The sequence below is a fragment of the Macrobrachium rosenbergii genome, chromosome 52 (assembly GCF_040412425.1).
Source record: "Macrobrachium rosenbergii isolate ZJJX-2024 chromosome 52, ASM4041242v1, whole genome shotgun sequence".
NCBI classification, from domain to species: Eukaryota; Metazoa; Arthropoda; class Malacostraca; order Decapoda; family Palaemonidae; genus Macrobrachium; species Macrobrachium rosenbergii.
In genome coordinates this window covers 35,450,093-35,467,467 of record NC_089792.1, presented here as the reverse complement: position 1 = coordinate 35,467,467, position 17,375 = coordinate 35,450,093, and the positions used below count along the sequence as shown (strand labels likewise).

Genomic DNA, 17,375 nt, shown 5'->3' with positions numbered 1-17,375 from the left:
GTGCACTCATGAATTAATATATACTGGGGATATTGGTTGTCTATATCCCTTCCCTTGGTGTATTTGTATCCAAGCAATAATACTTTAAGTACTACAGAGCTTATCATCATTCAATAGAAATTGGCGATGGGCCTTTAACGAGAACAACAACTCTTCAAATAATATTTTGAAATAACCCTATATATGCTTATGTGTTATAAAATGAATAGCGCTGGTGTTTTCGCTGTTCAACCTTAGAACTCGAATTTAACCAATTATTATAAATGAGGTACGTATGTTGTATGTATATAAAAAAATTTTTTTTTTATAGGTGAGTGCAATTAGTTAGCGGGTCTGGCGATATCTGGCAGTTTGTTACGACTCAGGGTCATCCCACAATCGCTGGCTGAATTGAAGAGGCAAGTCTTCAGCACGCCAGTATGTGAAAGGACTTGGTGGTGAAGTGTTGTGATTCTGTGACTGTCTCCATCAGCAATGTGTTTTCTTGGTTAGTGTAATTCGAAAGTATTTCTCAGTATCAGCCTCACTCCATATAGTTTGTGTCACGAGCAACAGCTGTGTTAGAGGAATACGTTTCAGATAATGAGAGAAAAAGTTTCACGTAGTTCTTAATAGTTGGTCTACATGTTAGTTACTTTTTTTTCTTTTAGCCCAGGTACGTGTTTTAGAGGTTAGACCATGCATTATGCTAGTGATTGGTGTTTATTTAAGTAAGTGGCCTACTGATCGTCGAACAGTGACGTCCATGTAATGAGGATTGTTTTGAGTTAATCGATATATTATATTTAAAAGAAGGAGCATTTGCAGTTGCGGTAATTCATAGTAGATACATTTGTCCATTTTTCCCTCTAATTTGAGGTGCGTGAATTTGTCCCGATGCCTACAACGCTGTCTGGTGGATGCTATTTCCGTCCTTTAATACATTACTCTTCAGGAGGAAAAAATTAAGAAAATACAGGAAATATTTCTAAAAAGTGTACAACGTGCGCAGGTATTTTTGTTTGTGTTTTATGTGAATTGTAAAAATGAGAGAAGTGCCAGAGTTACGTTAAGGTTGCGGAAAGTCTCGTAAGTTTTAAGGATTTAAGCTTGTTGTTAAGAAAATAGATTGATTTGTCGATCTCTCTCTCTCTCTCTCTCTCTCTCTCTCTCTCTCTCTCTCTCTCTCTCTCTCTGCCACCAATAAAGATAATTGAGGTATTTGGGGAGAACATGTATTTCCTGACAAAAAGAAAAATTCCAGGTAACAGTTTAACCATGTTTTTATTTGATAGGGAAAATAACCTAGCCTTGTTGGACAGACTTATCAAACCGAATTCAGGCCTATAGTAGCCTATGTGTTATAATCATCATGAACCTGTGAGGAGAAAGTTGTAACTGAAATAGGCTTAATGTGGGCTGTAGATGAATAGGCGAATAGCCTACACCGCTCGGAGAAATAAACATGATCAATAAAAAGCGTTTTGTTGTCAATATCTGCGTGCAGATGATCAGTAGATCAGATCGCTTGAACCTGGCATTATCTGTGTCAAGATTGCCCCGTTCCTTGCACCGTATCAGTTTGGGAGCCCCAGTTTGTTTTGTGACAAATACACCGAGAAGGATTTTGGGTTATTTTTCGGAAGACTCCAGCCACCTCCCACATTATAATTTATATTTTTCTTGGGTAAAACACATCAAAACAAAAAGTTTCTTCTCAATACATGACCATCGCAAATGCTTGATAACGGAAAAAAATAATCAAATTACGATTTATAAGGTAAGACAATACCGGTCCCCCACCCCCCTCCATAGCTAATACGGCAAAATTGTAACCAGTAAACACCCCTAGGTTACAGTAGGTTGGTATTTTTAGGTTCTTTTAGCTCCCCAGCCATTTCTGCGTGGAAAACTCAAAATGGTTTTTCATGCAAAAATGGCTAGCTGGAGTCTTCCGAAATGGCTGGCTGGAGTCTAACGAAAAATTAACGGATTTTGGAGCAAACGTTATCCGATTGTTTAAGTATATCCTACGTAACAGAATTTAATGTCCAAGTTTTGTCCTAAATTTTGTTCAACATATAAATTGCCCAGAAATAATTAAGATTTCTTAATTCGTAGTTAAAATTTCTGTTGATTTCTTATGTTAGCTCCGCATATTATCTGCCATCTGGCTACCCACCCTCTTCTAACAATTATTTCATCGTGCAACTGCTAGGTTCTCCTCGGGTTATACCTTTTGAACCTACTGTACGTACTCTCAATTTCTTTTCCAGCGCTGAATAACCTTATAGGTCCCAGTGCTTGGCTTTTGGCCTAAACTCTATATTCCACTCCATTCCTTTCCATTTCTTAATGTTGGAAAAGTAAAATTCAGGAAAATGATTTCTGACCCGATTCGTGGAGGTATCGATGTTTGTGAGCTAAAGCTAAGAAACCACAGACATCTTTTAAATGTTACAATAGTAGAATTATTGAATAACTGTAAATAACAAGTTTGCATTAACATCCTCCCTTCTTTGGGTTTCCAAAATCAAGAAACAAAGTTGCTCGAAAATCATCTGTGAAATACAGAAATATTTAGCTTGTTCATAAATAAGAGAAATGAATAGTTTTATGTTCTGTAAATTATTCGCATACCCCCTTGGAGAAGGGCAGACCTTTTCGTTGTCTTTGGTAGGCCCCATATCACAAGGTCCAAAGAAAGCGAGGTCAACCCACGGGCGACGTAAAATTTGTAGCTACCCACGCATCCCGGATTATGACGTCAGAGTAGACCACCAGACCTTGTTTATCCCAGGTCAGGCTACTGACTTCTCATTCGTTTGCAAAATAGGCTGGTGCCTGGCAGGAAAACATTTGTACTTCCCCATTTTTATTAAATCAGTAGATCTTGTGTCTTACCTTAGTGACACTGCTGTCGTTCAACAAAATGCCAAAATACTGTACTGTGTACGGTTGTTCATCGAATTTGAAAAAAATCAAGGTAATATTGATAGTTTTCACTGCTTCCCTGGAAATGAAGAATGAAAACCTTTCTTCTTACTATTTACCCTATTGGACCTTATGAGTTTAATTTAATATTTCTTCTTATATTCTACCGCATCTGACCTTAAATTTTTTTTAACATTTCTTCATATTGTCTACCGTTTTTGACCTTATGAGTTTTATCGAACATCTCTTCCTATTATCTAACCACGTCTGAAAGGTAGTTTTGTACCAGGATATCGTTTTATTATTAGCTGTACTGTGAAAACGATCTTATTCAAAATTCATCATGAAAACAAGAATTTAACCACGACAGAACAGCCCATTTAGAACCAACCACAACCCGGTATGAACCCGGTACATATCCACCTTTGTCAAAGCCCAGGGTAAACTCATGCTAAGTAAAGTAGACGGCCGCACGAAGATACCGTTTATTAATATAATAATTTGTGACCACACAATATACAGTAGAAATGGGTGTAAATAATACTTTGATCCCCCAGGGGCTAGTACTAAACACTGGGTCCCAAGAAGCTTCCTCCATGTTTAGTATTAGCACCTCGGAGTAGGTGACGTGTAAATTAAGGGGGATGCACATACCGCTTAATACCCCACAACCGCTATGAAATATTTACAGAAATCTTACAGAGGAAAACGAAAAGTTTTAGACATGGGCGCGCATCCCACCCCATGGTTGAAAACTCCACCAAATGACCCCATTAACAACAATGATGATTTAGCAGCGAAATGACTCCCACCAAATCACCGGAGTGCTTGGGAGCAAGGGACATGCACTGGCAAGCCATAAGTCATTTCATATCCCTAACAAGAAACCGGCAACAAATGCATATAGGTTGAACTTGCAAACACAAAACTAAGTATTGGGTAGCATGAATGATGCTGCATCATCCTTGAGTGTTTGTGGAAACAAAAAGATTTTACCAGTTTCAGAAAGGCATGGTCGTCTCTGCCTAGTGATTTTTTTATAGTCGGTAATTCTATACATTAGCTCCGCGCCTGTTTTTACCTTTTCATCTGGTATTTTCAACACTTTTAGGGGTTCTGATACTGGCGGTGCATCTGTTTGTTGTCGGCCAAATGGAATGTCCCTTCGCCGTGTTTAGTACTGGCCCGGGGAGGTGGGGGTACCCATACGTTAACAAGTTAGCCTACTGCACTTGCCGGACGGGATATGAACCGTTCGAAACAGACGTATATACCCGTGCTCTGTTTTGTGAAGATCGCGTATGGAAACCCCCATGTTGGATGGACTTCAGGGGTTAATTACAGGTTAATTAGGCTAGGGCGCCAAAAATGAAAGGTAAATTCATAATTAGCAGCCAAAAAACTGTAGAAAAAGTCAAGTTATAGCGCGGTCGGCTGCGCGGAGCTAATATATTATATAAGCTCTATCGCCAAGTCTTTGCCTAAACTGCTTGACATGGTGAAAACAAAATATATATTAACTCACAGGCCACATCAAGACGGTCTAGAACATCACCTGTGTCAGTTAGGCATCGGGTCAGATGGCATCTTCTAGGGAAAAAATAGCTCCCTCATGGGATCAAATTATAATACTGATGGCAGTTGTGATGGCAATAATGTATCATCTGGTTGTTTATCTTATCTCCCTGTTGATGCTAATGAATCTCCTCAACAGGAGTGAAGCCTATCAGCAATGTTATTTTGCTTAACAGATATATAACTGAGATTCTGTTTGGAAGAAAAAGACATCACATGCCCCACTGACTAAGGTCCAGTGATTTGGGATAAGCTATAGAGGAAGAAGGTCCGGAATAATTTGGAGGCTTTATTGTTCATAAATTTTCTGACTATGAGTTCCTTGGCACATATTCGCTATCAGGAGAAAACACATGGATAAGTCAATAGCCTAAGCAGAAATGAGGAAAGTTAAAAAAAAAAACCTTCAGACATTTCCGGAACAATTAAAAACCATGGAAAACATGTTCAAATGTTGTCATGTAGTGGGAATGGTAGTGGGAATGAATGAAAAGTAAATATAGTTTATTAAGTATAATGTCCTTCTACCAAAAAATCACTAAATTTGCCCTCTAACTCCCTTCGGTTAATTAATGTTGGACTTAATATTCCTTTATAGGCTAACATGTGTATAGTTGAAACAATTTGTGTGGTTATGAAACAAAATCTGTAGTAATACATTTGCGTGTATGTATATATATATATATATATATATATATATATATATATATATGAAAAGACATGTAGGCTATACTTATTACATTTGTGATTCACTTGTATATATATTGATGGGAATTTTAATGTGCCTCATTTGGTTATTTCTAGACAACAAATGATGTGTTTCAATGGCGTCTCGCATAAATGTAACAATAAAGACTTTTCATGATATGAATTTGTCTAAATGATTAGTCAAATTGTATCCGCTTTTTGTTGGCCAATATCCTTATAACCCATATTAAATTTCACCGAAAGTTTTATTCCTTAGACACAAAACTCACTCGCAGCTATGGCAGCACTGTTTATGCATATATCTCCTAATTGCATTTGCATTTTGGTCAGAAAAAAGAGTGTCTCTGAGGAAAGGCTACCCGCAGAACTGGCGGTCAGCTCTGACGTCACAAATTATGCCTCCGCGGCTCCGCCGGGCTCGCTCACTCCACTGTTGACGTACACATGGGTAGACGGGCCACCCTTTTCTTTGGACCCTGTGTCACAAATAGGAGGAGGACACGTCTGTTCATCATTCACGTCGTCGCCCTCATTTCTCTCTTTCGATTTACTTGAAATTGCAACTGGGGTCAGTGGCGGTTTGTTCTGTTTCTCCTTTCTTTCCCTCGACTAGGCTATACGGGATTGGTTTCCACATGAGTGGGACTTTGATAATCAGGTCAAAGGGAACATAATCTTCGCAGTTTTACCATTGTATGTGCTCACAGATTTCCGCTGACTTCACTCCTTTGAATGACTGGGCCATCACGGCTAAGGTCCTCAGGAATTATGGAGCCCATGTTGCATCCAAACATTATCCTATTTGGGGTGAGATTAGGTCAGAATCGTAACAAATTTGTTTCTTAGCTCCAATAATGCCAAATTGTTATCTTTTCCTTCCTCATACATCTATTTTATTGTGTTTGTGACATGAACAGCCGCCATTGCGTTTCCAGTGCCTTGAAGATGTCGGGGATTATATACCAAAATCATGAACAGAACTTTTGAAATGAAAAGAGTTGAACTGAGGTCCTCCGTCGAACACGCATCCTTTTCATTAGCGCTGTCACTTACTTTGACATCGCTGATGCTAAGATTTTGACTCTAGTGAATGCAGAACAGTAGTCAGTGATCTGTAAATAGTGTCTGCCAGCAATTTCAAACAAATCTACTCAGATTTTTTTTCCACTGATTTCTTGTGTCTTCGACACACTACAACGATTCCATCCGAGTCTAAGGCTTTTGATGACTGACAAGTGTCACATGAGTGAGCAATTTGCCTGATTTCTTTGGACATTCCAGGCCAAAATACGGATGGCATCCCTTGCTTGTCCTATCATGTCAAAACCAAGATGGGCAATATGAATTATTTTTAAAATTAAATATGTTAGTTTCTTAGGAATAAGCATTCGGACCCCATTAGAATAATTCCCTCCTGGTAACTAAAGGTATACTATAATTCTAAGGAGGGTTTTGTTGCTGATGGAACTTTCGTCTTTACTATTGGTCAGTCCATTCTTTATTTTGAATAATAGTTCCTGTAGACCTTCGTCCTTTGTGTAGGGTCCTTGTCTTTTTAAACTGAATCAGGATATTTCTTCAGTAAGTCTTATCATCTGTATTCTTGCATTTTAAGTTTCTGCTTTATGATAGGCCCTACTGAGTGTATCAGTAGGGCCTATCATAAGCACTTTCCTTTTTATTTATACTGATATTTATTGTCATACTTGTTCAACTTCATAAAAACTTGTAAACGCATCGGAGCTTTACAGCAAGAGCTTCTTTTTGAATTAGAGCCCAGTTACGTTCGTTTTTAGCCAGGGTTCTTAATGCATGGGCTGTCAGACGCCACTCCTGCATGATTACTGCACAAATTCCATCTTTGCTACTATCAACCTGCAACATAAGCGCCTTATTTTGGTTAAGTAAGGTAAGACAGGTGTGCTGGAAAACCCTTTCCTGATTCACTGAAAAAGCCCAAGCACACTCCTCATACACTACATTCTTTCATGTTAATTCTTGCAAAAGTTCCAAGTCGTAAGCCAAAGTGGGTAAAAATCTTGCTATATATTTATTGTACCATTCCATGTAGCCTCCAGATTTCTGAAATATCCATTGGGGTGGTATTCCCTTGTTTACCTTAACCTTGTTTTCATCAGCCATCACACCTATTTTGTTAACTGATGTCCCATGAAGGAGATTTCTTTTCTCTTAAAACAGATTTCTCTTGACAGTGCTTTGCAAAGATTGAAGATTTTTTCGTGATCTTGCATTATGTTGCATATCATCAACCAAACTGTAACATCCACAAAGGCTTTCTAGAACTTCATTCAGCTCCCACCGAAACATCTAGTAGTGAAAGTAATAGATAGACTCATAACAACAGTAACATTGTAAAGATCAGCAGAACAGTAAACAATAATAATACCATTAACAAGAACAGTATTTACATTATTTACAAAAATTCTGTTGAAAGTGTAAATAAACCTGACCATGTGTCATTGAAAAAAGTGCCAGAAGCAACTGGTCAGCAAGGTGGGGCCAGCACACCTTGTAGGGCAAATAAAAAACCCACCAGGTTTGCCACAAAAACTGGGGGAGGACAGTCAGGATGGATTTAGAAATTATGAAAAGCTCAGAAGAAGTAGTTTAGGTAAAGAAAGAAGCACTTTCCTGATAATCCACCAAGGAACGTTTGCTTTCTCATCAGCCTGTCTTACACACTTGAATAATAAACAGGAAAGTGAACAAAAAAGAAGTAAAATGCCTGATTGTACCCTCAAGCTCATGGCGAGCTTTTTACATTGTTGCCTACCTTGGGAGGTTTGGCACCTGGAGTGTGTTGTGACTTATCCTCAACACCATATCTCATGTGCCATAAGAGTCCTTGGGGAAGGGATCAAGATTTCACTCTCAAGACTGCTTTTCAGATAGCCTAAGCCTTGTCAAAGCATGTTGGTGAGTTCTACTTAGAGGGTTGGGAGCCCCTCTTGTTCCCATGCATTCCTGAGTTTTTGTCGGTTGCTCACAAGAGATTGAGAGATTTTAATTCCCACACTCTGTTGGTTGGGATCTGGGCAAGATTTGCTGTAGTTAGGTTTAGCCCTGTTTATTTGAATGTATACTGTACAGTGCCCTAATTTAGGTTAGATCAGGCCCTAGGTTAGGTTAGGTGGGGGATGCAGGAGAGGTAAGGCCCACTGGCTGGGTAAGGACTTGGTTCCTTAGGTTGGGTTATGGGGCTTTGTTAACCCCCCTCCCATTAAGTAAGGACCCAGCCCCCTAAATTAGGTTGTGTTAGATCCATCAATGTTTTTCACGTTTGGTGTTTCCCAAATCCCAAAACCCCTCTTTCCCACTGTGGTGCTCCAGATTCTAGGATATATATAATTGGGAGGGAGGGGGGGATCCACTGACTCTAAAACTACTCATTCGCTATTGAAATTAACCTCAGAAACGTTCAAAGCACACATTGGAACAGGAAAATCACATTTTCAACTCTGGACTGCAATGATGCACTTCAAAGGAATAGTTTACCACTCAGGTCCCGACATAGCTGCTGATGCCAAATGAAAACGTGCTGACTTATAGCAGGTGAATGAGGCGGGGACACTCCCTCTCACCCGCCTACCTTCAATAGTAACCACTTTGTTAAACTAAGTTTCAAATTCGATGGCCCTCTCCACGCTTCATCGTCCACCCCATCCTGGCAAATGCACCTGGTTTGTACACCTAGGAAGAATGCAATTGACTTTCATCATTAAATACTTTTAAAAGACCAGCCAATAATAAATAGGCCTACAGGAGAACTGAATGTGAAGAAAACTGCTTTGTGTTCTAAAATTAATGTAAGACCACTGACATACTCAACTCTTAGGCTGCCCTTAGGCGGGCTACACACTATCAACATGCTTGTCAGCGTGTTTGTTCAAACATCGCCATAGATTGAAACGGATGTTTGATCAAACGTCTATGCCTGCCTACAACGTCCCCAATATCCACAAATATGTACATAGCCTCTGAAAAGCCTATTTTACAAGAAAAAAAGTAAACTATCTCAGGACAAACAGGCTGTTTGACCATCAGGTATCGAACTGCTTGTTCGCTACCTGACCACACACTCTCAAATTGTTTTCAAATTGTTGGACCAAACACCTTGTTGGACAAGCATGTTGGATAGTGTGTACCCCGCCTTACGTAGTTGATGTCTGCTTACCCCCAATAGGCTATCCACAAATATGTACCGGTAACATTTTGTACAGACACCTTAGTTTGTCTCTTAGCATCATTATATGCATACCATCAGGTAGAAATATTCCACTATATAATTGTTAACATTCACGTCAAAAACACTTATATTTGTTATGTGGGGTTTGCTTGTTTCTCTCTCTCTCTCTTACTGATAAAAGTCGTAAGTATTTTTCGGAAAACTCATTGAATTTGATAAACAAGCGATAAACAGAAAGAATTTCTTGGCTTTTTTATTATTTATTTTTTACATTATTTTTTCCCGCTAATTTTAATATTTGTAGCACAGCTCCACTGTAGAAATCGGTAATATTTGAAAACGAAAAGAGATCCAGTATTTTCTCTCTTCATTTATGTCTAAACTGTTCCTCGACTATCAAATGGTCTTAAAACGATAGTTTGCCACACTAGTGCTTTGAATAAACCATTGCGGTTAAGGAAAGACTGGTGTAGCGACTAAACACCGAACTAAGAATCTTTCCTTTTCTACCCGTCTTTCATTATCTCGAAGTCATCGTGGATGACAACGTAATTATGATGGTAAGATTGTTATGTAAATGGCTGAATTCTGTACTTTTTCTAGTTACTTATTTTTGTAGTTGGTAAACACGTAGCATAAAGAGAATTATGTGGTTTATGGAAAGTTCATTTTGCGTACGAGTTCTGTGATTTATAAGAAGTCATGTTTGTGGGTGTAACCAAGATGTAAGAAAAGGTAGTTTACGCAGAGGTCGATTTTTCAACTCTCCCGCGCATGACGTCACACGGTGCCCTATTTGATAGCCGCTGGGCAAGCTATATAGTACCTTCTTTCCCTTGCATGTGGAAGCAGGTAGACGGGAGTTTTCACGAATTTATGACAATTCTTGAGGTGTTTGGTATTTAGTACGTTATTGCCATGGTGATATGTGCTGTTTGTGGATGGTGTAACAGAACAGGACAGTGTTTGAAGTGAAAAGGTTATCTTTTACCATTACCCTAAAGATCCCGAAATGTGTAGGAAGTGGGTGAACATCTGTAGAAGAAGTGAGCACATAAACACTAAAAACGCAAGAGTGCATTCCGTTCATTTTCAACAAAGCGAATATACAAGAAAGCTCAGGCATGAATCGCTTAACTACTGCCCTGCAAATGCAAGGAAATTGAAGGATGATGCCATACCGAGCCACCGTTTACCTCTGCTTGATAGTGCCGCTGTTGATTCAAGTATTTAACATCTTGACTCTAGTTTGATTTAGTTTGCCTGTTACATTGAAAATTGTGGATAAGTATTATTAACTATGGGCTTATATGAATACTTCTATCAATTAAAGTGCATCAATTAAAGTGGATAAGCATATTTTCTGTTCGATTCCTAGTGCCAGTAAACCATATTTGACTGGTTAAGAGTGATAAGATTGTAACTAGGCCTAGACCTTTGTGTAGTTAAGAATAACTGCAAAGGGATATTTTAGTCAACACGAGAGAGAGAGAGAGACAACATTTTTTCGAAGTTGTTTTCATGCGCATGAAATGGGCCTTTTATTTGTCGGGCAAAGGAAGGGGACAGTTACTTTCGAGAGAGAGATGGGAGAGAAAGGAGATTGTTTTGCATAATTGAATGAACCGTGGGTTTACAAGGATAATATTTCTACCAGTTAAATAGCATATACAGTGTGTAATATCTTCCATTCGATTCCTAATGCAAGTAAACCAAGTTCACAGGTCAAGATTGACAAAATTGGAATTAGGCCTAGAGCTATATTTGTTGAGAATAACTGCGAAGAGAAAATGCTAGTCGACACGAAAGCGAGAGAGAGGGCAAAATTTTATTAGAATTATTTTCATGTGTATGAAATAGCCAGTAATTCGTTTGGTAAAGGAAGGGAAGATTATAAGAGAGAGAGAGAGAGAGAGAGAGAGTCTTGCATGTAAAGAGAGACCTACTTTTATCAGAGAAGAGAGAAGTCTTATATATATATAAGCCTACTTTTATCAGGGATTAGGAATATATATATATATATATATATATATATATATATATATATATATCGAAGAGAGAGAGAGAGAGGGGAAATTTACTCCAATTTTTTCATTCATATAAGTAGGCCTTTTGCAATTTTTTATTGTAAAGAATGTCAATATACACACACACAGACACACACACACACACACACACACACACACATATATATATATATATATATATATATATATATATATATATATATATATATATAATATACACTGTATATATACAGCCTTTCTACCTATCTCATGAAACTTCTCCTACCCGTAACGATGAGACTGAGAATGAGGAAGATGTCATCGGAAATTGAATGGCGGGAGAACCAAATCTGTGATAGAAAATGAGTCGAAGTTATTTTGGGAGGATTCATATCACATAGGTTTAGGAATAAGTATCCAACTTTAGGTTGAGCTGATATAGGTGGAACAATTGAAGATTGGACCCCGTATGTGAAGAAAAAATATACATACCTTCTGTACAATTTCACAAAGATCTGCAACCCGTGGAAGAGTTATTCACAACTTTCCACGGACAAAATTGTTGAAGCTGGGATTCATGGCAGTATCGATATTTTCAAGGGCAAAGATGTTGATGTTCCGGAGGATATAATTAGTTATTCTTTTTAGATGCAGCATTTATTTAAGAATGAAAATATGATTCTCAAAAAGGAAACAAAATCGCAAAGTAAAGGTAATAAAAAATGAAAAAAATTGTTCGGTAATTTCTGATAAACATTTTATAGAATGAAGGTAGTAATGTTCAGTTTGTATTTATATGTAAGTTTATGAAGAAATAATCATAGTATTCACAAAAACAATGCTATAAACTCCAAGAGGCTCCAGTAAGTCGCATAAACGCTCAGCACCCAAGCAGTCCGTGTGACGTCACTGAGCACAGCCCTCCTCCCGGCAGACTGCGTGGTAACTCGCCTCATCTTTTTACAACTTAGGTGTAACAGTGAATAATGTACTGCGTATTACGGATAATTCTGACTACTTAGGAAATAAAGTTCAGGTGTTCATCACCACTTGATAGAATGTAGTTCAGTCTCTGTTGACCACATGGGGATGAAACATTTTGCCAGCTCCCTCCCTCCCCAGAGATGAGGTTGCGTTCTTTTTTTGTGGGTGCTCAAACCCCCCCCATTAGTTTATTTATGCGGGACTGTTGCTCGTGTTTCTGTATCAGGGGTAAGGAGATGTTGGGATGGGTATCAATGAACAAATTTAGACTGTAATGCAGAGATATACAAAAAGTCCTGTTTGTTGACTGGCAATAAATAATTGATGAAATCCATTGAACACCTGTTACCTGAAATGACTCGTTTTATGTTTTTTGGTCTTCGCTTGAATGTGTATAAAAAACCAGATCGACTGGTTGACTTTTATGGGAAGTTGAACTGGTTTGGGCTAATTTTGCCCGTCAATGCATGAAAAAATTTAGCTTAAAGGATAGGTTTTATTTGCTTTTGCAGATAATCGTTCGTTCGAATTCATTTTGAAAAGAAAAGCACGGTATTTGTTAGCCTCTTGTCGACATGTACGCCTTTGAGTTTCTCACCCTGATTATCTTAGCATTAGCATACTGTTTAATCCCGTCAGTTCTAGGAAAGCACATTTTGTTTTCATTCATTTATTAGTACTTTTCTGAGATGTCTCTCCCATTTTAGTGTAACAAATCCTGGGAATCCAGTGAAACATAATGCTCTCTCTGCTGAATGTATATATAAAAAATTAATGTTTGTATTGATGCCTGTCTATCTTGTGCGGCCAAGTCAGGAGGTCTTTTGTAGAAACTCGTCCTTGCGTGCTTTTAAACATTTGCAGTATTTCATTAGCAGGTCGCCAGCTTTTGTTTGAAAATATAATTTTTTTCCCAGCCTTTACAGCATATTGTAGTATTCCCATTCGACTACTGCCTGTATGCCGCAAAGCATTTGTTCTTAGTCATCTTTGGTGTATTCTCTCATCTATGAAACTTTGTAGATAGGCACCTTTCGGGGTCTTGATGAATTTCTAATAATTTTGGCTTTGGCCTATTTTTCGAGGTTATAGGCTATTTCAAAGGCCATGATTTTAAAACTTTTCTTTTTATATCGCTGCAATTTTACTATAATCAGTGTCAACTGATCTGTCATCGAAATAGTCTTGAATAAACTGATGTCATGGCAACATTGCTGATGGTGTCGGCTGCTGATTGGCTTCATCGAGTCAAATTTAAATGTACTCAGACTCTGAATATCTACCAAAGCACATTTTTTTTACTTGAGGTACTGTATTATACACAAAAATTTATGCAAAGAGTAACTTTAATGATAAATATGCCCTTTTGAGTTACTAGAGATTTACCGGGGTGATAAAGATATAAATACTAAGCCCAGTAAGAAATATTGGTAAATGAGCACGAAAACTCAAAAAGGCGGCAGGCAACGGGAAATTATCCTATATAGCCTACTTGACATTTAGAAGAAGAGCTTCAGATGAAACCTATCCCCTGCCGCTTTCATCCGAAGGTGGCAGTCTGCACACGTCTCATGTAAACTTTTATATTTTGAATGAGCAAAATATATTTTGCAAGCATCCTTTAAAATGTATGAAACTATTGTAACTATAACAGAAGACTTGATCGCACAGTGTTTTCAGTAGCGATTGTTAGAAGCATTTCATAACTGACAGCCTTTGCAACTGGAAACAGAACTGCAGACTCGAGTCACTGCAGAGGTTTGTCACGATTTCTTAGAAAAACTCGCAAACTTCCTGTCTACTCTGAAAGTTGCATACTTTTCATTCTCTTTCCTTCAAATTGGCCTCAATAATAGCCTTCCTTAAAATACTTATTATATGAAAACAAGTAGAAATCAGGTTATAAAAATAAAGTGGCTAGACCTATGGTGCGCTGAGTGGAGAGAGTAATGCAACAATATCGCTTTGAAATTCAGGCTGGGGAACATTAGATACCTCGCTAATAACAAAGCCCGGCTGTATTTTATGGAAACCATGAAAAAAGTGTTGCAAAAACATTGATTTAAAAGGAAAAATTAAGTAAAACTATGAGCCTGATGCAGACGGTTTTTAAAAGGCAAAAATAACTTGGTGGTTTACTAGGACTAAATTTGAGCGAGCCAATGGAGGGGGCCTGTTTTGTGGAATATCTTCCTTCAGATGTAAAAGAAAGCGAAACAATAAATTCTTTTAAAAGAAAATTGAAAGGCTATTTTCTTGCTATGAGCCATTGTTGGCATTGTGTTTTGGATCAGATGTTTTGTTTTTTGTAAAATATTGTTAATAGAATATAATTCTATGTATATATTACTTTCTCTGCTTTTAACAAACATTTTTCAGCACGTTGTAAGAATACCCACTGTAAATTTGTGGAATAAAGGTATTATTATTATTATTATTATTATTATTATTATTATTATTAATTATTATTATTGAAAAGCGTGCCAGCGTCGTCGGGCGCTGACTCCGCGTTTCGGTTCACTGATAGACATCACGAATGGGGCAAGCCTACGCCTACTTATCAGAATTCCCATTCTCTGGGCTGAATTCACCAAAACTTATCATCATTGAAAATGTATTTGTTTATCCAGATAAATGAAATTTAAATTCTATATTTGCAAGTGTATTTAGATACGTATGTTTTCTACGGTGCTCCGATTTTATCTCAAACCAGGTAACAATAATGAAGGCTGATTAGTAATCAGGAAAAGCTCCCCTCAACTGGAAATCTTTAGCACTTTTCGATGAGCACTGCCATGAAAGAACTGAAATTTCGTCAGTTTACCAGTAGTTTAAAAAAAGCCGAGGCCTAGTCCTCTATTACGCTACTTTGAAACTATGGGATCACTGTAATTTCTCTCTCTCTCCATTCGGTTGTTATTCTCTCTCTCTCTCTCTCTCTCTCTCTCTCTCTCTCTCTCTCTCTCTCTCTCTCTCTCAGCATTCGTTTGTCATTCACTCTCGCCTCTCTCTCAGCATTCGTTTTTTTATTCTCTCTCGTGTCCTTCAAGAATCGTTCTCTCTTCCTCTGTCTTGGGGAAAGACGCCCCAGTGTTGCCAAGCCACCTGTCAGTGAGAGTTAATTTTGCGGTCACAGATGAGTTCAAGCAGAGAACCGTTAATTGGCACTGTTAGAGTATTAGTAATAATTATTTCCTACTTTGATCTCTTTTCCAAGGATACAGAGCGGTACCCTTTTTTACCCTGTCCTGTTTTCACAGGTCAGTAGACAGGTATCTTGGAGGTTGCTTATTATCTTAACAAAATTTTTTGCCTTTGACATATTTCCAAGGCCACGGGTTGGTTTAAAAACTCAACTTTTATATTCAGTCATTTATTTTTGTCTGGTTTTGATGAAAAATATTGGCAGGCGCATTTGGGGTGGGTGATTATTTGACCTAAGTTTTCGAATACCTTGGCCATTCTTGTAGGTCATGGGTCGATGTAAAGGTCAACATTTTATTAATTTTCCACCAGCAATTTTACCTTGGCCTTTTTTCAAGGTCATATTTTAATGTAAAAGCTAATTCTTCTAATTGTATAGTGATGAAACAATATTATTTGCTGCAGTGGCTGCATTTTCGTGTAATTGCATTATGAAGTCTTGGCATCAAGTAAGTTCTTCGGTAACCAATTGGTTTTTAGCCACGTAAAATAAGTCTGATCCTTCGGGCCAGCCTTAGGAGAGCTGTTAATCAGCTCAGTGGTCTGGTTAAACTAAGGTATACTTATTACTTAAACTTCGGCGTGAGATCAGGCTGGAATGATAAAGCACGTGACATAAAGTTAAATTGCCATTGCGGAGTTGTCAAATATGCCCTCATTTTAGCTTATTTGGTTTTGCTTAGTTCATAATAAATTTGTCATTGCCTGTTTAGTTAACAGTGTAGATTTCTGTAAAATTGTTGTTTATTCATGATTATAATGATAATGAGTTCATAAGTAGCCAGTTGTGTAAAGCGCAACTATTCCTTATTCTTCTGTTGATGATGACGAGTCCAAATTAAGGATTAAAAAAGCACTGCTCGGGAGAAATCATTCCTTCAACACCCCATGCTTGCTTGGTATGAGCGCTTCATCTCGACATAGACGAAAATGAGTAGTGGTTCACTGCAAACCTAGACCAGAATCACTTGGGCCATGTTGCTTTAAGGACGGATTTTGATTTTTCCTTTTGTCTGAACAATACAAAAGGAGATAAGTTAAAGTTAAGTATACCTTAGTTTAACCAGACCACTGGGCTGATTAACAGTTCTCCTAGGGCTGGCCCGAAGGATTAGACGTATTGTACGTGGCTAAGAACCAATTGGTTACCTAGCAACGGGACCTACAGCTTATTGTGGAATCCAAACCACATTATAACGAGAAATGAATTTCTATCACCAGAAATAAATTCCTCTAATTCTTCATTGGCCGGCTGGAGAATCGAACGCGGGCCCAGCAGAGTGCTAGCCGAGTACGATAGCGGCCCGCCCAATGAGGAACTGCGATGAAGGTCGTTTTGTTGAAAGGAGAAAGATTCATGAACACTACTGGCTTTGTCCGTAATTTGGCCTACAGAATGCTTTCACTACGCTTTTTTGCGCATTTCCAATTTTATGAACTGGAAAGAACAGAGGCTCAGTTTTAGTATTTTCTTTTCCGGTGTTGCCCCAGGCTCAGGTGAGCTTTGGGGAAAATCCTCGATTAGGGGAATTGCTTAATTTTGAAAATGTATATATATATATATATATATATATATATATATATATATATATATATATATATATATATATATATATATATATATATATATATATATATATATATATATATATATATATATATATGTATATTTATAAATCTATGTGTGTGGGTGTGTGTGTTTTAAAACCTTTTACTTTTACTAGATACATATGTAATTGTAATAGCCGGAATGGCCTCTTAACTTCTCTAATTCTTCG

The 17,375-nt window shown here is 37.9% G+C and overlaps 1 protein-coding gene across 5 annotated transcripts in view; it reads left to right on the top strand.

The window, feature by feature from the left end:
- Window positions 1-360: 360 nt before the first annotated feature.
- Window positions 361-17,375, top strand: part of LOC136833804 (uncharacterized) — a 209,511-nt gene continuing 192,496 nt past the window's right edge. For 3 of the 5 annotated variants that reach the window (XM_067096073.1, XM_067096071.1, XM_067096075.1), the window contains exon 1: window positions 361-487. The gene's annotated coding sequence lies outside the window, so the exon portion shown is untranslated. Of the gene's footprint in view, window positions 488-10,185; window positions 10,630-17,375 lie in introns of those variants that run through there. The other 2 variants (XM_067096074.1, XM_067096072.1) reach the window with 1 other exon arrangement.